The sequence below is a fragment of the Protopterus annectens genome, chromosome 3.part0, assembly GCF_019279795.1.
Source record: "Protopterus annectens isolate FY-2018-M chromosome 3.part0, PAN1.0, whole genome shotgun sequence".
Classification (NCBI taxonomy): domain Eukaryota; kingdom Metazoa; phylum Chordata; order Ceratodontiformes; family Protopteridae; genus Protopterus; species Protopterus annectens.
Window position 1 is genome coordinate 1,836,827,813 of NC_056731.1, and position 27,380 is coordinate 1,836,855,192.

Genomic DNA, 27,380 nt, shown 5'->3' on the forward strand with positions numbered 1-27,380 from the left:
TTGACAATATCCGGAATCCCAGGGTGACAGGTGCAAGCCGTCCCTTCAAGCAGCGTGGCTTGTCCAGCATGTCATCCCAGGCAGACAGACATTGATCCCCTTTGAATGACACCAGAGTTTAAGCCAATTGTTAAAGCTGATCATCTTATCTCTGTATTGTGGCATCATTCTTGGTGAAGGTAGGATACTGCTCAAGGTCAGGGTCATACCTGCCTGGGCTACATAATCAGAGAGCTCCTCAATGTCTCTTTTCATGTAGTCCAAGGAGGTACGCCTCAGGTCGTTTACACCAGCGTGGACAATGACTGAGTCATTTGTACCTGCTGTTGAGAGACCTGAGTGCTTGCTATGTGGCGGATTCTAGCCCGACAGGCAGCTTACTGTGACCTTCTCCTTACTCAGTCTGGTGAGCGGGACGGCAGTGTGTCTGACTATGGAGTCACCAATGACTAGTGTGTCTGGCATTGTGTTTGGCCTTAAGGGCTGTGACTGTTTGACACTCTGACTGTGAGGTCTATGTGTTGCAGGTGTTGTGTTCTGAGGTGGTGGTTGTTTGGGTGTCTGCTTTGGTGGCCTCTGCTGTTTTGGTAGATTTTTAATCAGAGCCACGAGTATGTCTTTGTGTGTTTATGTGTATGATTTGAGGTTGTGATGGTACTATGTGAGACTGGGTCTATAGTGTGTGTGGTAACCTTCTCCTCCTGACTGGTCTTGCCAGTCCTATGTTGAGAGAGCTCAGCCTCCAGTTTGGCAGATAGTTGCATCTCTCGCATGTATTTGTGTTTTGTGGGAGGAGGAGAGGGTTGTCTGTGTACATGAGGCAATTGTAACATTGCCTCAATATTCCCAGGTTCACCAGCTGAGCAGGAGAGGACACTAGCAACTGATCCCTCGACATGCTAGAAGGACTGGACAAAAAAACTTTAAAGAGATTCCGGGACGTGGGTGACCGAGAAATGGGGTTTGCCTTTTGGGGTGCTATCTATAAGAGTGCGTATCAAGGTAATAAGTACTGTAGGAGCAAGTGCTAGGTTTAACAGATAGAGAAAAGTCTACTTGGAGTCAAGTAGAGATGATCTTTTAGGTATTAGAGAAAGTGCTAGTAACAGGGATGCTTAAAGGTAAGATTGAAAAGAATGCACTCTGCAGTGTGCACTAGAGTAGTTAGATATGAAAGTAGGTAACTTGAGTTTTACCTGTTTAAAAAGTTAAGGTTTAGTGGAGAGTTACTATTTTTAAAACAGTAAGATGGACTGAAAAGGGTGGTTACTTTTGTATTTTGGTGCTATGAAATACTGTAGGATGGCCAATAAATTTAAATAATTGAAGGGGTGGGATTTCAAAAGTGATGGTTTTGTGATTACTCACATAAGCCAGTGAAAGTAGAGAGAAATGAGATATATGGTCAGATTAACATAAGAGGCGGGCAACTAGAAAGACAGTGGTATTTAACAAGACAACTTAAATGGGTGGGAGGGAGGGAAAAATTCTGCCTGACTCAGAACAGAGAGAGCTGTGGTCTCTTTTGAAGTTTTAATATGCTGTTAGAACAGAATGCAAGCAAAACACAAGATAAAGAAAACAAACTACAGTATTCAAAATATAGAAAGGCAATACAGAAATACAAAAAATAACAGCAAACTAACCTTTCCTTCACAGCAAAGTGTAGCAGAGTCTGGATGAGCCTTTCTGGTAAAGGAAAAAGAAGAATGTTTCTAGTCTACCAGAAATACTAGATGAATTTAGAAATCACTTTCACAAAATTAATCATAACAACATTAACATGGAACCTAAAGATAAAATAAAGGAGTTTATAACCACAAACATGAATAAAAAGCTTAATAAACAACAGATTAAACTATTGGACAAAAGTATTTCATATACAGAGGTTATTACACAAATAAATAAGCTTAAATCAAACAAAGCACCGGGTAATGATGGTATTATACCAGAGATATATAAAATCTTTTCTAAAAGTACATACTCATTAATACATAAGGTTTTTATTTTGGCCCAAACTGAGTTAATAACCCCCCATCTTGGCAATATACATTTATTTCGCCAATTTTAAAACCTAATAAAGATCCAACTAGATGTACTTCATATCGGCCCATCTCATTACTTAATGTTGATTATAAAATGTTTATGAGTATTTTTGCTGATAGATTGAAGACAATCATCCCTGGTATTATAGATATAGATCAGACAGGCTTCATTGTAAATAGAAATACTTTTGATAATATAAGAAGAACTTTAACATTAATTGATTTTGCAAATAGGAAAAAGAAAGATTTAACACTTATTAGTCTTGATATAAGTTCAGCATTTGATTCAGTAAGTTGGGACTATCTGTTTACCTTACTGAAGTGCACAAACTTCTCAGATGCATTTGTAAATCTAATTGAGCATTTATACAAAGGAACATTGGCTTATATTAAGGTAGGAACATATGTCTCACAAAAAATACCCATTTTTAAAGGTACAAAACAAGGGTGTCCACTTTCTCCTCTATTATTCACTTTAATAATGGAGCCTTGGGCTAATTTGATCAGAAACAGTACTGACATAGAGGGTTTTGAAATAGATGAAAATACAACATCCAAAATTCAACTTTTTGCAGATGATGTTCTAATTACATCAGCAGGATCTAATTCTTCTATGCAGTCTCTATTTGATAAAATGATGAATTTTAAAAGTATTTCTTGTTTAATATTCAATGAAGAAAAAACTAAAATACTACCTATATATACACGAAAAATATTCTCATTAGTGATTTTACTAAATATGTACCCAATTCAGGTCAGATAACTTATTTAGGTATAATACTATCTAAAGATATTAAATCTATTATATATAATAATTATAATACCTGTTTTCTTAATATACAAAATCTTTTTAATACCTGGAATAATATGTTTTTTACTATGGAGGAGAGACTTACAATTATTAAAATGATAATATTCCCCAAGATTTTATACTTAATACAATCAATAATACTTCCACCTACAAAAATAATTATCAAGAAACTGAATACACTAATGTTAAATTATCTATGGGCACCTAATAGACCTAGGATTGCATTAAAGAAACATACTAATAGCTGGTCTCAAGGGGGTATTTCTTTTCCAGACTTTAATTTATATACTATTTCTTCTATTGTAAAAGTTATTACTTTATTAATAGATCAGTCATATGTTGCAAAATGGAAAGATTACTGGGAGATAATTAGTATGCACTTCATGAAAATCTCCTTAACACATAAAAATATGATTGTAAATAACTCCATGTTATGGTTACTAAAGGAATTTTGTACTTCACCTATTACACCTAAACATATGGTTTGTTACCCATTAAATATTATTATTAGCTATTGTAACTTTATATTCATGCACCCTAAATATAGGGAATGGAATTTTATTATATTCCCTATATTGTATACTCAGGGTATGCTTTTGTCATCTACTTTTGAAGGAACTCATTTAGCTATAGATAATGATCTAAAGTACTGGTATCAGTTGATATCTGATAATAAAGTTAAAAATCTAGATTTCTTAAAACAAGAATTTGATCTAACAGAAACTTGCTGGTTAGAGGTTCAGACCTTTAGACAACATCTCATTAATAAAATAGATCTAATGTCTATAACAGTTAAAGAATCTATTCCAACACTGATTGATTACTTGATATTAAATTTACAACATAAAGTTTCTGATAAAGTTAAGCTTTCATACATACATAAAATTATCAGACAAGAAACTTTTTACAGTGTAGATACATACTGGAATTATTTCACTTCCATTAATGGGGACCCACCAAATCAACAAGATAAACAATATATATTGGAATCTGCCTATAGAACTATGTCTTCCATTGTCTGGAGACTTTATACATGGACATTTCTACATAGATCTTTTTATACACCTTTGATGATGAATAAAATAAATAATAAAGATAATTTATGTAAAAGATGTAATGTAGAAATTAATGCTGACTGGGCTCATATGTTTTATGACTGTATAAAATTGAAAGAATACTGGAAGTCAATTAATGAATTTTTGCAGGCTCTTTTTACAGATAATTTCATTATTTCTAAATCTCTTATATTATTCAACACACCTGTACCTCAAAGTGTTAAAAAGGTTAAGCTTCCCTTGTTATGGTCTATTCTAGCAGTGGCTAGGAAAATAATAACCAGAAATTGGATTTCAGATACACCTCCTTCGTTCAATGAATTTAAAAATGTTATGAATATAGTGTGTCATATGGAAATAAACACAATAAGGTCAAGAACAACTAGAAAAACATCTTATTATATTGTATGGGATAATTTACAAAAACTGTTAAAAAAAATCTTAATTTCAATAGCATGGTATTTTAGTTTAATTAATTGATCTGATTGTAGTGGATGTCTTTGTAAATACTTTGTTTGTTTTGTTGAATGTTATAATCATATCTATTTTTAATTACTTGTATAAAATTGTTATGATATTTCTCTTGTATGTTAAAACAATAAACCTGTTTTGAAAAAAGGAATGCATGGATCATGCAATCCCAAATAAAACCAAGACCCAATCCTCCAAAGGCAGACGTCCTGTCTGGTGGACCCCAGCCATAAACAAACTATACAATAGAAGGAGGAAGCTACTACATGACAGAGCAAAATCCCAAAAAGGGAAGGCATCTCTGATCAGTATTAGCAAAAAACTACGGGCACTCATAAAATCGTCTAAGGCCTGCTTCGAGAGAAAAATTGCACAGGACACTAAGGATAATCACAAGGCTTTCTTTAGTTATGTTAGGAACCAGGGTGTGAATTCCCAGATATGCTCAGAATTAGTCCAAAATGACAAAAAATACATCGAACCCACAGACATTGCCAACATCCTAGCTGACAGGTTCAGCGCAAACTTCTCCTCCCCTCCCCACCAAAAGGGCAAATATCTATCCCAGCAAAGTGCTGCCCCCCTGACATATCAGATGCTCAGGTAAGAGCCGCCCTCTCCAAAGCAAAAAACACAGCATCAATAGGACCAGACGGTGTCCCAGGCTGCATCCTACATAAACTCCAAGAAGAGCTAAACCCAAACATAAAACTACTGTTCAATCTCAGCCTTACTACAGGATATGTACCCAAAGAGTGGTGTACAGCAACAGTGGTCCCTCTCCACAAAGGTGGTGCCTCAACGGATCCTGGAAACTATCGCCCCATAAGCCTAACTAGCTCGGTCTGCAAAGCTATGGAAAGGATCATCATGGACCTCATAAATAAAGATATTGGGGACCTACAGACACTGGATCCTACCCAGTTCGGCTTTGTTAAGGACAGATCCTGCCTCTTAAACCTGGTCGATTTCTTTGAAACAGTCACCAAGGCCATTGACGAGGGGAAGGTGGTCCACACAGCCTATCTGGACCTCGCAAAAGCCTTCGATACAATACCCCACTCGGGCATTATAGATAAGCTCACCAGCTTAAATATAAACCCCTATGTCACTAGATGGGTTGCAAACTGGCTCAAGGACAGAACCCACATGGTTAGAATTGCTGGAGCCATGTCAGACTCCAAACCAGTTACAAGTGGTATCCCACAAGCCTCAGTCCTGGGACCTCTTTTGTTCGGTATATATTTCTTGGAGGTACAGGTCAACACGGAAGGACTGTGGCTGACCAAGTTCGCAGATGACTGCAAACTGGGCGCCATAATCAACTCTCCAGCTGACATAAGCATCCTCCAAAAGGGCCTCATAGAAACAGACAACTGGTGCCAGAGCCATGGCCTCAAGCTAAACGCCAAAAAGTGTATAGTCATCCCCTTTGGCAAAAACAAAGTGCCCACAAAATACCACATAGGTGGTAATCCATTAAGTACAGAAGAAGTAATTAGGGATCTGGGGACCCAAGTTGATAGCAATCTCTCATTTGACAACCACGTGGCCAAAGTGGTTAGAAAAACATTTTATATAGCCCACCTAATCATAAAGGGATTGACATCTAGATCAGGGGAGGTCATCGTGCCTCTTTACTCATCCCTCATCAGGCCCATAATTGAGTACAATGCCCCTTTTGGGATGTACCTTACCAGACACCTGCAGCAACTGGAAAGACCCCAAAAGTACCTCACCAAGAGGATCAAAGGACTCAAACAGATGCCATATGCTGCCCGGTTAAAGAAACTCCAGCTCTACTCAGTGGCATACCGCCTGCTCAGAGGTGATCTGTGCCTGACGTATAAAGCCATGTCCAACCTGGAATTAATGGACATGCTGCACCTCAGAAAATCCAAATCCCATCAAGCTACGTGCTCGAGAGACTTGAACCTCAGCACTGAAATAAATAGGACATGCTGGAAGGACAGATTCATAACCCAGAGGCTCCCTTCACTCTGGAATAAAATCCCAGTCCAGGTTAGGCAGAGTCCCTCATTGACTCTCTTCAAGGGGAATCTTGATGAGTGGATGGGAGATCGTAGGTTTACCCCAGGTATCACTTCTGTGTCACTGTTAGACAGAGGCACAGTATACTAACCTCAAAAAAGGACATAGCAAAATTAATTTAAAATGGGTGGCAAAAGCCAAACACACTCTGGCTAGGCTTATAAATGCCCTAGGGCAGATAGCCTAGTCTGAACCTATGAACCTAAGTGCAACCTTATTTTCCATACAGAGATGAGATTTTGACTGACAAAGGTATCATAATGAAAGGTCTGAAAGTAACTGTTCCAAAGTCCTTGCAACCTGAGTACATTACTATCTTGAACTGTGGTCACCTAGGAACCGAATCTACCAAGAGAAGGGTGAGAGAACTAGTATTTTGGCCTTCTATGTCACAAGACATTGAGGGAACACTTTTATCTTGTTCAGTGTGTAATAGTACAAAGCCACATCAAAAGCAGGAACCACTTCAGCTCAACCAGTCCACACAAAGTTATTTCTGACAATGGCACGCAGCATCCACCACACCTTTTAACATCACTTCCATATGGGGAATATAAGCGTATTTTTAACACTTATAACAAATCATCAATTCTAGGGCAATTTTGGGTCTATATTAGCATATCGAATGGACTAAATAGTGAAAGCTATTTAGTCCATCCGATACTGTCGAAATGGCAAAATAGTGAAGACACAGAACATCAAATTTTTTCCCAGGGAAAAAATTTGGTGCGCCGTCTTCGGGACTTTGTCATTTCCTCCACTATGGTGCGATCTCAGAGTTGGTATATTTAAGTAGGGGGGTGGGGAGCCCAGTCCCCCACATTGGGGGGGGCAAAGCCCCCCAGTTATCTTTATGTTTAAGTGTTTTTATTTATTTAATTATTTTTTTTTTTTTTGCGGAACAGCAATTTTTTTTCCCTAGGACAAAATTTGCTGTTCCGTGTGTTCGATATTTTGTGGTTTAGACATTATTGGTACAATGAAATAGCATTCACTATTTTAATCGTACGATAATGTAATATAGATGCAGAATTTCTGAAGGTCAGACAAAAACTATTTAATAGGGGGTACACAATAGTTTGGATAAAGCTGAGGATTAGGTTTTGGGCACAAGTGGTGCAATGGATGCAGGTAGTAGAAGAACATTTGTAGGAGAACGCAAAAAGGATGAGGAGGGTTATTTTTTTGTTTCCAAATTTTCTCCCTTAACAATGATGCTTAAAAAACTAGTGGATAGGTTTTGGCCTATCATCTGTAAGGATGATAACATTGGGCATTTGTTCCCAGATAGAGTGATTTTCTCTCACAGTAGATTCCTTAATTTAAAGGAGTTGTTGAATTTAAAGAGACCTTTGATGAGAGGTGGCTGGAGGGGAAGCTCCGCATGTGGTAGATGCAAGGTGTGCAGTAGGCTAAAAAACCTCAATGGAAGCATGATAAATAATGTTAGATATACATCAAGAGATCATTTTATTTGTAGGTCATGTGGGGTGGTCTACATCCTCGATTGTGGGTGTACACCAGCCGGATGGTATGTAGGACAGACCAGGAGAATGGTCAAAAATAGAATATTGGAACATCTAGGGGACATCAGAAATTAAAGATTAGAAAGTCCCATAGCTCACCACTTCCACATGGCCCATGGGGGTTCAGGAGCCAGTTTATTTTTCTTCATCTTGGCAAAACCTTTTTACACACATGGGGAGGATTTTTTGAATAAACTTAGTAATTTGGAAGCTAAAGATATTATTAATTTCAACACACTTCATCTAAGGGCTTGAATCAGGAACTTAATGTTAATATGTATTAAATGCATTTAATATAAATTCATGGTTGTATATAAGTAGTTTGTAGGACTTTGTTTATTTGTGTTCCTTTTTTAATTCTGTATGTACTTCAGATCAAGTTGGTGTACTGTTACTTTAAATTGTTCTAATGGAACAAATTGAATTGGTTAATAATGTTATTAGCACACAATTAAGTAATTTTGCAGTGTTATTTAAAGTGGTTGTATTGGTGTTGAACATTATTGCTACTGAAGGCATATTGGCTAAGGTACTAGAAAGCACCAATAAAACGTTCACTTTGGTTATACAGGAGTTCATGTGGAGTGTGTCTTGGCACTACTTTCAGTCCAGTATATATTTTAACGGTACGCAGTTTACAAGTCAACAGTTCAAAAGATTTACTGAAGAATGGGACTTTACTCATGTCACAAGTAGTCCAGAGTACCCGCAGTCAAATGGTTTGGCAGAACGTGCAGTTCAAAGTGCAAAGCAGTTACTTAAAAAATCTAAATGAGACGATAGTGATGTTTTCCTGAATCTCTTGAATCTCAGCAATATTCCTTGCGATAAACATCTTGATTCACCTGCTCAGAGACTTCTGTTGAGACAAACCAGAACCACATTACCAATCAGTACTCAATTGTTGGTTCCATGTGTCAAGAACAAGAGGTCAGTGAAAGCCAATCTGTTGAAGAAGCACCTATGCCAGAAGTCCTACTACAATAAGACCAGTAAACTGCTCGATCCATTACAAGAAGGAGAAGTGGTAAGGATCCAAACATCCAAAGGTTATGATCGGATTGGTGTCGTGAAGAATATTGGTCCAGAGCCAAGATCATACATTATAGAATCAGAAGGAGCAACTTTTAGGCTAAATCAGAAACATTTGAGACAGGTGTCCAAGCCTATATCACAGCAGACAGCCTGTGAGAAAGACTCTTTATCTCACAGTGAGTTGTCTGGTGTTCCATTTCCAGATGAAGTTCCAGAAGACATTCCTGTTCCTGTGATGAATCCAGAAGTTCCTGATATAAGTTGTGCACCGCAGACTGTCCCTGTTGCAAACTTTGGTCCCAACTGTTATGCTGTGAGATTTGGTCGAATCTCTAAACCTTGTAGCAGATATGAAGCAACTTGGACAAGAACATTGTGTTTTATTTCCAATGTACATAGTAATACATGCCTATCTCTGATATTGTTTTGTATACTTTTTAAGAGGGCGGATGTAGATCAGTGTGTGTGTGTGTATATACCTTTAAGAAGCTATCCAAGGGCTTGCACAAGTGTATAAATAGTGAGCACATGCAAGCCTGACTACCATTTTGTAGTTAGCTGTTGAGATGTAAGCATGTATGTATGTAAGCTCTGTTTGTTAACTAGTTTGTTCGTATTTAAAGATGCTGCTATGCATTCTGATGTGTTTGTATGTATTAAAGCATCTGAATGAAAGTGGGTGGGAGGTTGGCATAATGGTTAATGTGTTTACCTTATAGACACAAGATGCAGGGTTTGATTCTCACATGGGGTAACTGGCTAGGCTTAAAATGGCCCACAAGGGCAGTTAGCCTAGTACTAACCTATGAAACCCCAAGCCTTCTTGTTTTATGTATTTGAGATGAACGAATGACATGATGGCTGTTCCTGAGGGATAGGATGAGCAAACTCAGACACAGGACCCGAAGGGGGGGGGGGCAAAGGATGGATCTGACAGTGGAAGAGTCAAGACTACTCTCTAGTGACAGAAAGCCCTCTCCACCACTTTGAAGGCAAAAGGACCAGGAGAAGCCAAGCACAATCTGCTCAGATATGAAGCTCTCGGAGCAGACAATCTCTGGCCCTCTCCCACCCTCTGCTCCAAAGCAGGAGTCAAGCCAAACTGTCCAGCTCTGAAGCCTCGAAGGGAAGTGACAGTTCTAAAAGCTTCTGGGTTAAAGTCAACTCCTCAGATCCGACACCGATGCTTTGGCTCTGAGAACCATCATGCTCTGAGGGAATAGGAGCTCATCAGATCAAGGACATTGCCAGAGTAGAAGACAAAGGAATCTTCATTTCCGATGACTCATCTCTCAGGGATCTCAGATCCAAGGCAACAAAACAGAAGGCCAGATGGAGAAGGAGCAACAACAGGCTGAAAGTATGGTTTAAAGTTCATGGGTTTGATGGGAGATGGAGCCAGCAAGACCCCCATCTGGATCTGTGTTCTGAGGAACTTCCTCATCATCCTTTCCATCTCTGCCTCAGACAAACATTGGGAACACCAAATGGAGGAGGATGTGGAGGGTGACCTAAAAAAACTTTTTGGGTGTCTCCTGCAGAAAGGGAAACCTAAATCTGGTTGACACCAGTTCAGGAGAAAACCTCAGACTACAGAGACAAGGAGATAGAGACATGATGAGTACTGCACCTGAAAGCTTAGGATCCATGGTCTTAGGCACTTTCTTGAGTGATTCCAATGGAAAAGCAGTCTTTGGAGATCAAACAGGAGAGCATTAAGAGTGCTCCCTGGGTTCCTTAGATTTTTGTGAGGGGGTCTGAGCCCCTGATGTAGAGGTACCTGAAGAAGGAGCAGATGCTGGTAATAAACCCTTGAGAATGAGTTTATGGCCCTTGAGTTAAAGGCCACACAAATGGAACAGGGAGTGTTCAAATGTGACGGGCCTAAGCAATAAACTCACTTCCTCTGGGCATCAGAGTTGGGTATTTTATACTGATATGAAGAACCAGTCTGCTTCTGGGCCATACTTGAAGAAAAAAGGCACACAACAATCACAACTGGAACAACAATAACTATTTAAAGTTTATAAAAAAACTTACTATTACTACTTTTTTTATTTTTGTACAGAAAGAAAGGAGTATAAAATACCAACAATGGTATAAGGGAATATCCCCAAGTGAAGTAAAGATATTAAGAAAAGCTACCAACCAACTATGGTAGAAAAGATTACCAAGAAAAAAGTTTGGTGCAAGAGAGTAAAGGAAATACTAGAAAAGCAGAAAAAGGTCTAATACGAAGAAATTTAGTTAAATGGAATGTGATCAAAACACTCATAAAAACTCTTAGAGTTTGATATATCGTAATCCCATCTGAACCTGAAGACTGGTAAATGAGATTTGAGCTACTGTAGTTGTCAGGGGCATTATGGGTAAGGGAGAGGTTCGAGATTTAGATTCTAGAATCTATAGAAGATGGCCAAGTCAGATCCGAGGGTTAGATCCAAACCCATCTGTTGAGGAGCAAAGGAAAATAACAACATCAGATCTTTGGATATGCAATCCTATTCAAAATCATAAATAAAAATGAGTAATCAATGAAAAACTGCTATAGAAGTGTCCACTGAGAATGTCTTTCTTCATGGCCAAAGCTGTTTGCTGTCTTTAGTATCCTTTCAGAACTTCAGCTGGCCCATTGAATAAAACACCTTTGAAATTGTTTCCAGTATGGTAGTTGTTCTTATTGGTACAGTGGTTCACCCTGAAAACAGAGGAGGGTATAGTATTACCACTGTGGGATCCCACTCTCTTGGCACTGTCTTGTATTCAACACCCATGGCACAAGAGTCACTCCATGGCATCAGTCTATCTTAATTTCCTGGGCCACTTCCTTTTTTTCTGATGCATTGAACTGCATATCTCTCAAACCCATTGGAGTTATCCCTACTCCAGCTCAGAGGTGACTGGTCATTGTGCTATGAATTCTGTTGCCAATCACAGCTAGTTTCAGGTCTCTAATTGGATAGCCCCATAGTGAAGACAGCATGACATAGCTGTCCAACTTAGGGGTTACCCTTGCTGGTTTGGAACTCACTGCTTCCAGGCCCCTTAAAAGTTAATTTTATGTCAAATCTAATTGCACTCCTTCAAACTGCTCTCCCCTTGTGATGTCCCAGGCAAACTGTTTGTGGTGTATAAGTCACTACAGGTCCTGATCCTAACTACATCTCAAGTATTCTTCTGTTCTTTTGGCTGGACCGTAGTATGTATCTCAAACCATTAGTTATAACCCAGCCCCATCCCAACTCAAGTATGATTGTTTGATTTATCATGTGTCCTAAGGAGCATTATAGCAGTTTCCAGAACCCCAGTTGGTTGGCCCCACAACAAAGGCACTCAAAAACAGCTTTCCAGCTTGGTGGCGATTTCTGCCTGATTTGGGTGCATTCCTTTTGTTTTTCTCCATCAGTCAGAAATGGACACACCATTCCATATTATAAACAGTACTGTTTTATTGGTCTTCATCACCTTATACTATCTGTCCTCTCTCATTTCCACAAGCCACCTTAGTATAGCCCCACATCTCCCCACTTGAAACAAGGCTGCCCAATTTATTGGAGTTCCTCATTGGGCTACCATTGCACAATTACTTAGGCCCTCTTTTATAGTATCCTCATGCTTTGAGATGCAACTCAGCCCCATAGATCCAGATAAATATCAGTGTTTTGTTCACTCTACTTCAAGGTGATGATGGAGAGGTGCCAACCCAATCTAATCTCCGGCATCTCTCCTGTTTGATATCTACTTCTCTGAAGTACAGGTTAACATAGAAGGTCTTTGGCTAATGAAGTTTGCAGATAGCTGCAAACTAGGAGCCAAAATCAAAACTCCAAAAGATGTGGACATCCTACAAAAGGGCCTCGCTGAGACAGATGCCTGGTGTCAAAGCCATGGCCTCAAGCTCAATGCCAAAAAGTGCATTGTCATCCCTTTTGGTAAAAACTTTGTACCCATGAACTACCACATAGGTGGTAGTCTACTTAACACCGAAAGTGTGATAAAAGACCTTGGGACACAGGTGGACAGTGTCTCTCCTTTGATAATAACATCACCACAGTAGTCAGGAAATCCTTCTACGTGGCACACCTCATCATGAAAAGTTTCTCATCCAGGAAAAAAGAGGTCATTGTTCCCATCTACTCATCACTCATTAGACCCATTATAGAGTACAACTCCCCTTTTGGTATGTACCTCACAAGACATCTACAACAACTGGAAAGGCTGCAGAAATACCTCACAAAGAGGATTACCAGCCTCAGACAGATGCCCTGCGCAGACCATCTCAAAAAACTGCAGCTTTACTCTGTCGCATATCGCCTACTCAGAGGTGATCTCTGTCTAACACACAAAGCTATGTCAAACCCAGAGCTTTTGGACATGCTCCTCTTAACTCATTACAGCCGAGTGATGTCTCCAGGCATTTCTGCAGTTACTGCCTACTGCGCCTCTAGACGTCATATATTGCCTGTTCATATTTGCATTAATAATTCCAAAACCATGCTACATACAAGGTATCAGAATATTTTATCTTGAAGCATACATGATGGCAAACACAACTGTATTGCTATATGGCCTCTGTCAATGACTGTTTGTTAGAACTCTAAGGTAATAACTTCATTTTTAAAGGCTGAAGCCACACCCACTGGGAGTTAAAGGTACACACTCCAAAGGGCTGTACTGGAGGGAATGAGTTAAAGAAATCCCAATCCCTCCAAGCTACATGCTCTAGGGATCTAAACCTTGTCACCAAAATAAACAGAATATGCTGGAGGGATAAATTCCTGTCCCAGAGACTTCCCATACTCTGGAACAAACTACCTATCTATATCAAACAAAGCTTCTCATTACCACTCTTCAAGAAAAATCTTGATGATTGGATGGGAGATAGGAAATTCACCCCGGGGATCACTTCTGTGGCTCTGCTTGACAGTGGCACACGAAAATAACTTTCTTGGGTGGCGAAAGCCAGGGTACCTTTTGGCTAGGCTTATATAGGCTCTAGGGCCAATAGCCTAGTACCTACCTTTGAACCTATGAACCTATGAGCAGTTGAGATAATTTTTTAAGCTAAAGTATTTCAACATTTAGGGTTGAATGAGATGGATTTCACTCTGGAGAGTTTCCAGTTCTGGTTTATAACACTGGATTCCATTCCAGCCTTCTGAGTGGCCCAAAAACTCAGCAATGTTAACATTCCCCATTAATTGCTGGTATGCAAAAAGTATTTCAGTTGTAGAAGATTGAAATGTTAGTTTAAATTTAAAATTAATAACTGCTGACCCATTTGGATCAAGCCTTTCATTTTAAGTTAATCAGTTCAAACTCATTCAAATTCATTGGCCGTTTTGAAATGTTATATCCTTTGTTATTGTAATTGTGGTAAAAAGATTTACAAGGTTGTGTTCCCTTTTGGTTACTCTGGTCTGAATAGGTCTGTGAGTGGATACCACATTTCTTACCAATTACTGCTTTCAATAAAATAAAGTCGTTTAGCTTTCCAGTGGTAGTTGCTCGTGTTTTTATATTTTGCAAAAATATATATATATCATTCAGGCTTTTATTTTTAAACTAAATTTATTTATTTTATTTATTTATTTTACATTTGTTGACCTGCTAGTCTAGCTGACATGTCCCATTTTCAGTAGAGGCCGGGAGAAAAAAAAAACCACAGATAAGATACAGGATACATTTATAAGTGGTATAAAGTAGCAAAGTATAATATACATATCACAACATAAAAACATTGGTATGTATAACATGTAATTTGTAAATAACAATATTATATAGATAATACTAAGGACTAAGGTTGGTTGAAGCCGTGGTGCCGTGGGGAAGAGCGAGATTCTGGTGTGTGTATACTACAGCAGTCGTTCCATTTAGTACATGGCATGGACCAATGAGATTAAGAAAATTTTTTGTGATTTTGAATAATAAGTCAGTTGCAAGACATCAGACTATGTCAATCCTGAACTTGAATAAATGTACTTAATGCCTGTCAACACAACATTACTAAAATATACTACCTCCAGAGTCATACAACCATAAAGAAAAGGCAAAGACCAGCAAAGATGAAAAGCATTCCCACTCCCATTTGTAATACTGCACTACTGAAAACATTATGCATGCACTACATCCAAAGTTAAAATAAAATATAATAAAGTAAAATAAAATAAAATAGACTCCAAATCCTGTCTCGCTTCTACTCAAACCCAGCAAATTAACCAATACAGTAACAGACCACATGCAAACTTAAATTATGCCTGAAGCACATGGACCAGAGTAAACGTCACTGTAACTATAATTCAATGGAGTCCAGCAAAATGAGTTTGTTAAAAGTGGCTATGAAAAAATTGCATGATCCCACCTGCAAGCAACAAGTAACCAAAGAAAATTATGCAACCAGGTTTCATCTTCATTTGTTTAATATTTCATGTTAAGAGTACAACCAGATTATTGAGTTGTTTCATTTTCTCTTTTTCTCTTAGTCTTTATCTGGCTAACCAGATTGGAGAGTGAGAGTTTTTTCCTAGTCCCTGACCATCTGCTCTTGGAAGAGTATACGTTTTAACAATTTAAAGTGTAAAAGTGCTAAATTGGGGCAAACTGATCTTGCCAATTTTTCATTAATTGTGAATGAAAATTTGGTTAGCAGACTGTGAGTGTAAAACTGCTGAATCAATGGGGAGGGAAGGAAGCCTTTACTTAGCTAGCTGGTTGCCACTGCATAGCAGGCAAGGATGCAGCACTGCAGATAGGTATAGGGGAACCCATAAGAGGCTGTCTAGGCTATCTCAGTAGGTTATCCGTGGCAAAGGGAAGATGGTGGGTTGGGTACACACTTAGGTTTTCTTGCTAGATCTCTCACATTAACCAAATGGAGTAGTTACAGTTTCATTGTCCACTAATGCAAGATATGAAGAAAGGTCTTAGGAAGTATCAAACAAGGCTAGCACTATGACAGGGCTGGGTTATTTAGAGAAAATAGCTGTACATAATTATCACAAAAGTCTGTGTCCTATCCTCATAGGAGGAAGGGGGACATAGCCAAAAGGGACAAAGCATCGGGCATAACCATAGTCAAACCTGCACTGGTCAAACAGGAACATGATTTGCCTGAAAGTTCATTCCAGCCAGGGCCTCAGGTAGGAAACCTTTTCAGGTACCTTCAGCCAGAGTCTATCTGGACATGGAAGCAGGACACGGTAATAAGCAGGTGGCTGTGTTTCAGGATATTCCTGCCAATGTCCTAAAAGGGAATGACTTTGATTATGTAGTTCTTTGTGTGCATCCTTTTAAATGCATCCAGGCAAGAAGCCAATCTTGTGTGGAAGGCAGCAAAAGGGAGATTCGGCCATGTTCCACATCTCCATCTGTTGATAGTAATGTGGCTAATTTAGAGATGGAGCTGGTCTGTAGTAGTGAACTGCAACTTGAGCCACAGCAGCTGAAAAATATTGGACTTCCCTTGGAAGTTGATACTTCTAGGGTAGAGGTACGTGACCGTAGTCAGCTAGAACTTGAGGCACCACTGGCAGATGAAGCCAGACTTCTTTTGGAAAAGGAGCTTGGGAGGGTCAGTAAGGAAGAGTTGAGTTGAGGCAGGCACAGCTCTCAGACCCTACTTTACAGGAATGAAAGGACTCTTGAAGCAGGAATACACTGAATCCATGGACTCCTGGAACGGCGATAATACACCCACAAAACAAACCACTGGTAGTCGGGCTGTACAAATGAATGTATAATTTCACACCAACCACCCAGTTGAATTAAAAACTTCTGTTTAATAATACAAGTTGTTAGGCCATCCTGGCATATAAGGAATTATGGTGGCAGCTATTTACAGATGCCTCAACACCACCAGGGCTTAATGATTTTATAACCATTAAACCATTATTATCAATTAAATAGATATAGTATCATCCATGGGTAAAAATCAATAGGATTTTGCCAACAAGTACGATGAACCCACAGGACAGATACTCCCCGGGATTCATGAAGCTTGCACCAGGCAGGGGCATAGCATAGGCGGTATAATGCCAAATATGCCTGCTGAGCGATTCAGCTACAATCCAATTCCACGTGCACTACCAGCGTACGCCAGATCTGTGCAGCCCTCGGCTCAGGTATGCTAATCACCCCATGCACAGTACTGCACCATGCAAATGAAGTTACATAGCGATTCAGTAAGTGGTGCAGGCATAGTGTAAGCCCACAGAAATGTAAACCAAAAAAAAACGGTTTACATTTTTCCAAACAGAACATCGGAGCTATGAAAGCGGACCAGACTCATGTATTAAAAAGTTAACATATGCCAATGGCTAAATACACAGCCAATGGCATAAGAAAAGATGCACAACACCTAAAAAACAACATTTAATGTCATGTCCACAGTAACGCAAAGTACAACCACAGGGCATGTGTGCGCAAATGGGAACACAAGGAAAGTATATACAAATGTCATAAAATCGCAATGTAATACAAATCATGATTTCACCATAATACTCAGTGGTATGCATGGTACACCACAACCAAGCTTTAAGGGTTGCTAAGGGTCTGTGACAGTGTTCGGCACAGTAACTATGAATTAGTAGTCAATGCTATGCAAATGAGGCAAGTAATAGTGAATCGCAAATGTCCCGCCGGACTAAGGATGTACCATACGGCAGCGCCTTCAACACCGAGGAGCCGAGCGGTTTGGAGGTATACATGACATCAGCAGTGGGGTGTGCCACTGTAGCGGTAAGCACATTGGAGCAATGCAAATCCAGCCTGCCTGTTGCTAAGCAAAGCTGCAGGATAGGGGTGGGGATGTAGGTATAGCATCGTTTAGCTGAGAGCACATATGGTGCCCGAAAGCGCATGCGTACGTGGATGAAAACGTGCCCGAAACCCGGCAAATGGAAGCACGCGCCGCACACCATAGCTCAAACAGGAAGGTTAGGGGAAGAAAATAAGGAAATGCTGCAGTAGGGTAATTGAAGTACAACTGAGCAATTAACACTTATTAACTCTCAGTGAGCAATTGACGGCAGCTAACAAGTCTGCTCACAGCAACCTGCAGAACAGAATAGGGAGGTGTTGGATTGCAAAGAAAAGAGAACTGTCATAGCAGAGCAAAGCAAACCTGCAGTAGATCGCCATAGAACACATTTACTTAAGATGATAACATTGGGCATTGTTCCCAGATAGAGTGATTTTCTCTCACAGTAGATTCCTTAATTTAAAGGAGTTGTTGAATTTAAAGAGACCTTTGATGAGAGGTGGCTGGAGGAAGCTCCATGTGGTAGATGCAAGGTGTGCAGTAGGCTAAAAACCTCAATGGAAGCATGATAAATAATGTTAGATATACATCAAGAGATCATTTTATTTGTAGGTCATGTGGGGTGGTCTACATCCTCGATTGTGGGTGTACGCCAGCCGGATGGTATGTAGGACAGACCAGGAGAATGGTCAAAAAATAGAATATTGGAACATCTAGGGACATCAGAAATTAAAGATTAGAAAGTCCCATAGCTCACCACTTCCACATGGCCCATGGGGGTTCAGGAGCCAGTTTATTTTTCTGCATCTTGGCAAAACCTTTTTACACACATGGGGAGGATTTTTTGAATAAACTTAGTAATTTGGAAGCTAAAGATATTATTAATTTCAACACACTTCATCTAAGGGCTTGAATCAGGAACTTAATGTTAATATGTATTAAATGCATTTAATATAAATTCATGGTTGTATATAAGTAGTTTGTAGGACTTTGTTTATTTGTGTTCCTTTTTTAATTCTGTATGTACTTCAGATCAAGTTGGTGTACTGTTACTTTAAATTGTTCTAATGGAACAAATTGAATTGGTTAATAATGTTATTAGCACACAATTAAGTAATTTTGCAGTGTTATTTAAAGTGGTTGTATTGGTGTTGAACATTATTGCCACTGAAGGCATATTGGCTAAGGTACTAGAAAGCATCAATAAAACGTTCACTTTGGTTATACAGGAGTTCATGTGGAGTGTGTCTTGGCACTACTTTCAGTCCAGTATATATTTTAACGGTACGCAGTTTACAAGTCAACAGTTCAAAAGATTTACTGAAGTATGGGACTTTACTCATGTCACAAGTAGTCCAGAGTACCCGCAGTCAAATGGTTTGGCAGAACGTGCAGTTCAAAGTACAAAGCAGTTACTTAAAAAATCTAAATGAGACAATAGTGATGTTTTCCTGAATCTCTTGAATCTCAGCAATATTCCTTGTGATAAACATCTTGATTCACCTGCTCAGAGACTTCTGTTGAGACAAACCAGAACCACATTACCAATCAGTACTCAATTGTTGGTTCCATGTGTCAAGAACAAGAGGTCAGTGAAAGACAATCTGTTGAAGAAGCACCTATGCCAGAAGTTCTACTACAATAAGACCAGTAAACTGCTCGATCCATTACAAGAAGGAGAAGTGGTAAGGATCCAAACATCCAAAGGTTATGATCGGATTGGTGTCGTGAAGAATATTGGTCCAGAGCCAAGATCATACATTATAGAATCAGAAGGAGCAACTTTTAGGCTGAATCAGAAACATTTGAGACAGGTGTCCAAGCCTATATCACAGCAGACAGCCTGTGAGAAAGACTCTTTATCTCACAGTGAGTTGTCTGGTGTTCCATTTCCAGACGAAGTTCCAGAAGACATTCCTGTTCCTGTGATGAATCCAGAAGTTCCTGATATAAGTTGTGCACATGAACTGTCCCTGTTGCAAACTTTGGTCCCAACTGTTATGCTGTGAGATTTGGTCGAATCTCTAAACCTTGTAGCAGATATGAAGCAACTTGGACAAGAACATTGTGTTTTATTTCCAATGTACATAGTAATACATGCCTATCTCTGATATTGTTTTGTATACTTTTTAAGAGGGCGGATGTAGATCAGTGTGTGTGTGTGTGTATACCTTTAAGAAGCTATCCAAGGGCTTGGACAAGTGTATAAATAGTGAGCACATGCAAGCCTGACTACCATTTTGTAGTTAGCTGTTGAGATGTAAGCATGTATGTATGTAAGCTCTGTTTGTTAACTAGTTTGTTCGTATTTAAAGATGCTGCTATGCATTCTGATGTGTTTGTATGTATTAAAGCATCTAAATGAAAGTGGGTGGGAGGTTGGCATAATGGTTAATGTGTTTACCTTATAGAAACAAGATGCAGGGTTTGATTCTCACAAGGGGTAATTGGATAAGCTTAAAATGGCCCACAAGGGCAGTTAGCCTTGCACTAATCTATGAAACCCCAAGCCTTCTTGTTTTATGTATTTGAGCTGAACGAATGACATGATGGCTGTTCCTGAAGGATAGGATGAGCAGACTCAGACACAGGACCCGAAGGGGGGGGGGGGGCAAAGGATGGATCTGACAGTGGAAGAGTCAAGACTACTCTCTAGTGACAGAAAGCCCTCTCCACCACTTTGAAGGCAAAAGGACCAGGAGAAGCCAAGCACAATCTGCTCAGATCTGAAGCTCTCGGAGCAGACAATCTTTGGCCCTCTCCCACCCTCTGCTCCAAAGCAGGAGTCAAGCCAAACTGTCCAGCTCTGAAGCCTCGAAGGGAAGTGACAGTTCTAAAAGCTTCTGGGTTAAAGTCAACTCCTCAGATCCGACACCGATGCTTTGGCTCTGAGAACCATCATGCTCTGAGGGAATAGGAGCTCATCAGATCAAGGACATTGCCAGAGTAGAAGACAAAGGAATCTTCATTTCCAATGACTCATCTCTCAGGGATCTCAGATCCAAGGCAACAAAACAGAAGGCCAGATGGAGAAGGAGCAACAACAGGCTGAAAGTATGGTTTAAAGTTCATGGGTTTGATGGGAGATGGAGCCAGCAAGACCCCCATCTGGATCTGTGTTCTGAGGAACTTCCTCATCATCCTTTCCACCTCTGCCTCAGACAAACATTGGGAACACCTAATGGAGAAGGATGTGGAGGGTGACCTAAAAAAACTTTTTGGGTGTCTCCTGCAGAAAGGGAAACCTAAATCTGGTTGACACCAGTTCAGGAGAAAACCTCAGACTACAGAGACAAGGAGATAGAGACATGATGAGTACTGCACCTGAAAGCTTAGGATCCATGGTCTTAGGCACTTTCTTGAGTGATTCCAATGGAAAAGCAGTCTTTGGAGATCAAACAGGAGAGCATTAAGAGTTCTCCCTGGGTTCCTTAGATTTTTGTGAGGGGGTTTGAGCCCCTAATGTAGAGGTATCTGAAGAAGGAGCAGATGCTGGTAATAAACCCTTGAGAATGAGTTTATGGCCCTTGAGTTAAAGGCCACACAAATGGAACAGGGAGTGTTCAAATGTGATGGGCCTAAGCAATAAACTCACTTCCTCTGGGCATCAGAGTTGGGTATTTTATACTGATATGAAGAACCAGTCTGCTTCTGGGCCATACTTGAAGAAAAAAGGCACACAACAATCACAACTGGAACAACAATAACTATTTAAAGTTTATAAAAAAACTTACTATTACTACTTTTTTTATTTTTGTACAGAAAGAAAGGAGTATAAAATACCAACAATGGTATAAGGGAATATCTCCAAGTGAAGTAAAGATATTAAGAAAAGCTACCAACCAATTATGGTAGAAAAGATTACCAAGAAAAAAGTTTGGTGCAAGACAGTAAAGGAAATACTAGAAAAGCAGAAAAAGGTCTAATACGAATAAATTTAGTTAAATGGAATGTGATCAAAACACTCATAAAAACTCTCAGAGTTTGATATATCGTAATCCCATCTGAACCTGAAGACTGGTAAATGAGATTTGAGCTACTGTAGTTGTCAGGGGCATTATGGGTAAGGGAGAGGTTTGAGATTTAGATTCTAGAATCTACAGAAGATGGCCAAGTCAGATCCGAGGGTTAGATCCAAACCCATCTGTTGAGGAGCAAAGGAAAATAACATCAGATCTTTGGATATGCAATCCTATTCAAAATCATAAATAAAAATGAGTAATCAATGAAAAACTGCTATAGAAGTGTCCACTGAGAATGCCTTTCTTCATGGCCAAAGCTGTTTGCTGTCTTTAGTATCCTTTCAGAACTTCAGCTGGCCCATTGAATAAAACACCTTTGAAATTGTTTCCAGTATGGTAGTTGTTCTTATTGGTACAGTGGTTCACCCTGAAAACAGAGGAGGGTATAGTATTACCACTGTGGGATCCCACTCTCTTGGCACTGTCTTGTATTCAACACCCATGGCACCAGAGTCACTCCATGGCATCAGTCTATCTTAATTTCCTGGGCCACTTCCTTTTTTTCTGATGCATTGAACTGCATATCTCTCAAACCCATTGGAGTTATCCCTACTCCAGCTCAGAGGTGACTGGTCATTGTGCTATGAATTCTGTTGCCAATCACAGCTAGTTTCAGATCTCTAATTGGATAGCCCCATAGTGAAGACAGCATGACATAGCTGCCCAACTTAGGGGTTACCCTTGCTGGTTTGGAACTCACTGCTTCCAGGCCCCTTAAAAGTTAATTTTATGTCAAATCTAATTGCACTCCTTCAAACTGCTCTCCCCTTGTGATGTCCCAGGCAAACTGTTTGTGGTGTATAAGTCACTACAGGTCCTGATCCTAACTACATCTCAAGTATTCTTCTGTTCTTTTGGCTGGACCGTAGTATGTATCTCAAACCATTAGTTATAACCCAGCCCCATCCCAACTCAAGTATGATTGTTTGATTTATCATGTGTCCTAAGGAGCATTATAGCAGTTTCCAGAACCCCAGTTGGTTGGCCCCACAACAAAGGCACTCAGAAACAGCTTTCCAGCTTGGTGGCTATTTCTGCCTGATTTGGGTGCATTCCTTTTGTTTTTCTCCATCAGTCAGAAATGGACACACCATTCCATATTATAAACAGTACTGTTTTATTGGTCTTCATCACCTTATACTATCTGTCCTCTCTCATTTCCACAAGCCACCTTAGTATAGCCCTACATCTCCCCACTTGAAACAAGGCTGCCCAATTTATTGGAGTTCCTCATTGGGCTACCATTGCACAATTACTTAGGCCCTCTTTTATAGTATCCTCATGCTTTGAGATGCAACTCAGCCCCATAGATCCAGATAAATATCAGTGTTTTGTTCACTCTACTTCAAGGTGATGATGGAGAGGTGCCAACCCAATCTAATCTCCGGCATCTCTCCTGTTTGATATCTACTTCTCTGAAGTACAGGTTAACACAGAAGGTCTTTGGCTAATGAAGTTTGCAGATAGCTGCAAACTAGGAGCCAAAATCAAAACTCAAAAGATGTGGACATCCTACAAAAGGGCCTCGCTGAGACAGATGCCTGGTGTCAAAGCCATGGCCTCAAGCTCAATGCCAAAAAGTGCATTGTCATCCCTTTTGGTAAAAACTTTGTACCCATGAACTACCACATAGGTGGTAGTCTACTTAACACCGAAAGTGTGATAAAAGACCTTGGGACACAGGTGGACAGTGTCTCTCCTTTGATAATAACATCACCACAGTAGTCAGGAAATCCTTCATTGGCACACCTCATCATGAAAAGTTTCTCATCCAGGAAAAAGAGGTCATTGTTCCCATCTACTCATCACTCATTAGACCCATTATAGAGTACAACTCCCTTTTGGTATGTACCTCACAAGACATCTACAACAACTGGAAAGGCTGCAGAAATACCTCACAAAGAGGATTACCAGCCTCAGACAGATGCCTCATGAGACCATCTCAAAACTGCAGCTTTACTCTGTCGCATATCGCCTACTCAGAGGTGATCTCTGTCTAACACACAAAGCTATGTCAAACCCAGAGCTTTTGGACATGCTCCTCTTAACTCATTACAGCCAGTGATGTCTCCAGGCATTTCTGCAGTTACTGCCTATAAGCCTCTAGGTGTCAAATATTGCCTGTTCATAGTTGCATTAATAATTCCAAACCATGCTACGTACAAGGTATCAGAATATTTTATTTTGAAGCATACATGATGGCAAACACAACTGTATTGCTATATGGCCTCTGTCAATGACTGTTTGTTAGAACTCTAAGGTAATAACTTCATTTTTAAAGGCTGAAGCCACACCCACTGGGAGTTAAAGGTACACACTCCAAAGGGCTGTACTGGAGGGAATGAGTTAAAGAAATCCCAATCCCTCCAAGCTACATGCTCTAGGGACCTAAACCTTGTCACCAAAATAAACAGAATATGCTGGAGGGATAAATTCCTGTCCCAGAGACTTCCCATACTCTGGAACAAACTACCTATCTATATCAAACAAAGCTTCTCATTACCACTCTTCAAGAAAAATCTTGATGATTGGATGGGAGATAGGAAATTCACCCCGGGGATCATTTCTGTGGCTCTGCTTGACAGTGGCACACGAAAATAACTTTCTTGGGTGGCGAAAGCCAGGGTACCTTTTAGGCTTATATAGGCTCTAGGGCCAATAGCCTAGTACCTACCTTTGAACCTATGAACCTATGAGCAGTTGAGATAATTTTTTAAGCTAAAGTATTTCAACATTTAGGGTTGAATGAGATGGATTTCACTCTGGAGAGTTTCCAGTTCTGGTTTATAACACTGGATTCCATTCCAGCCTTCTGAGTGGCCCAAAAACTCAGCAATGTTAACATTCCCCATTAATTGCTGGTATGCAAAAAGTATTTCAGTTGTAGAAGATTGAAATGTTAGTTTAAATTTAAAATTAATAACTGCTGACCCATTTGGATCAAGCCTTTCATTTTAAGTTAATCAGTTCAAACTCATTCAAATTCATTGGCCGTTTTGAAATGTTATATCCTTTGTTATTGTAATTGTGGTCAAAAAAATTTACAAGGTTGTGTTCCCTTTTGGTTACTCTGGTCTGAATAGGTCTGTGAGTGGATACCACATTTCTTACCAATTACTGCTTTCAATAAAATAAAGTCGTTTAGCTTTCCAGTGGTAGTTGCTCGTGTTTTTATATTTTGCAAAAATATATATATATCATTCAGGCTTTTATTTTTAAACTAAATTTATTTATTTTATTTATTTATTTTACATTTGTTGACCGGGCTAGTCTAGCTGGATACATGTCCATTTTCAGTAGAGGCCCGGGGAGAAAAACTCCTGATAAAGAGAATACAGGATACATTTTACAGAGTGGTATAAGTAGCATAAACATACATATCACATATCACAGGAAAAAACATTGGTATAAATTATTTGTAAATTAACAAGAGAGATATTATATATAGATAAGACTAGGGTTGTGACAAGTTGAAGCAAGTGGGGGAAGGTTGGAATCTCTTACAGGACTAAATTAGCTAATACTACAGCGGTTAGTCTAGTTTAGTACATGGGCATGACCAATGAGACTTGAATAATAAGTCAGTTGCAAGACATCAGACTATGTCAATCCTGAACTTGAATAAATGTACTTAATGCCTGTCAACACAACATTACTAAAATATACTACCTCCAGAGTCATACAACCATAAAGAAAAGGCAAAGACCAGCAAAGATGAAAAGCATTCCCACTCCCATTTGTAGCACTGCACTACTGAAAACATTATGCATGCACTACATCCAAAGTTAAAATAAAATATAATAAAGTAAAATAAAATAAAATAGACTCCAAATCCTGTCTCGCTTCTACTCAAACCCAGCAAATTAACCAATACAGTAACAGACCACATGCAAACTTAAATTATGCCTGAAGCACATGGACCAGAGTAAACGTCACTGTAACTATAATTCAATGGAGTCCAGCAAAATGAGTTTGTTAAAAGTGGCTATGAAAAAATTGCATGATCCCACCTGCAAGCAACAAGTAACCAAAGAAAATTATGCAACCAGGTTTCATCTTCATTTGTTTAATATTTCATGTTAAGAGTACAACCAGATTATTGAGTTGTTTCATTTTCTCTTTTTCTCTTAGTCTTTATCTGGCTAACCAGATTGGAGAGTGAGAGTTTTTTCCTAGTCCCTGACCATCTGCTCTTGGAAGAGTATACGTTTTAACAATTTAAAGTGTAAAAGTGCTAAATTGGGGCAAACTGATCTTGCCAATTTTTCATTAATTGTGAATGAAAATTTGGTTAGCAGACTGTGAGTGTAAAACTGCTGAATCAATGGGGAGGGAAGGAAGCCTTTACTTAGCTAGCTGGTTGCCACTGCATAGCAGGCAAGGATGCAGCACTGCAGATAGGTATAGGGGAACCCATAAGAGGCTGTCTAGGCTATCTCAGTAGGTTATCCGTGGCAAAGGGAAGAAGGTGGGTTGGGTACACACTTAGGTTTTCTTGCTAGATCTCTCACATTAACCAAATGGAGTAGTTACAGTTTCATTGTCCACTAATGCAAGATATGAAGAAAGGTCTTAGGAAGTATCAAACAAGGCTAGCAATATGACAGGGCTGGGTTATTTAGAGAAAATAGCTGTACATAATTATCACAAAAGTCTGTGTCCTATCCTCATAGGAGGAAGGGGGACATAGCCAAAAGGGACAAAGCATCGGGCATAACCATAGTCAAACCTGCACTGGTCAAACAGGAACATGATTTGCCTGAAAGTTCATTCCAGCCAGGGCCTCAGGTAGGAAACCTTTTCAGGTACCTTCAGCCAGAGTCTATCTGGACATGGAAGCAGGACATGGTAATAAGCAGGTGGCTGTGTTTCAGGATATTCCTGCCAATGTCCTAAAAGGGAATGACTTTGATTATGCAGTTCTTTGTGTGCATCCTTTTAAATGCACCCAGGCAAGAAGCCAATCTTGTGTGGAAGGCAGCAAAAGGGAGATTCGGCCATGTTCCACATCTCCATCTGTTGATAGTAATGTGGCTAATTTAGAGATGGAGCTGGTCTGTAGTAGTGAACTGCAACTTGAGCTACAGCAGCTGAAAAATATTGGACTTCCCTTGGAAGTTGATACTTCTAGGGTAGAGGTACGTGACCGTAGTCAGCTAGAACTTGAGGCACCACTGGCAAATGAAGCCAGACTTCTTTTGGAAAAGGAGCTTGGGAGGGTCAGTAAGGAAGAGTTGAGTTGAGGCAGGCACAGCTCTCAGACCCTACTTTAGAGGAATGAAAGGACTCTTGAAGCAGGAATACACTGAATCCATGGACTCCTGGAACGGCGATAATACACCCACAAAACAAACCACTGGTAGTCGGGCTGTACAAATGAATGTATAATTTCACACCAACCACCCAGTTGAATTAAAAACTTCTGTTTAATAATACAAGTTGTTAGGCCATCCTGGCATATAAAGAATTATGGTGGCAGCTATTTACAGATGCCTCAACACCACCAGGGCTTAATGATTTTATAACCATTAAACCATTATTATCAATTAAATAGATATAGTATCATCCATGGGTAAAAATCAATAGGATTTTGCCAACAACAAGT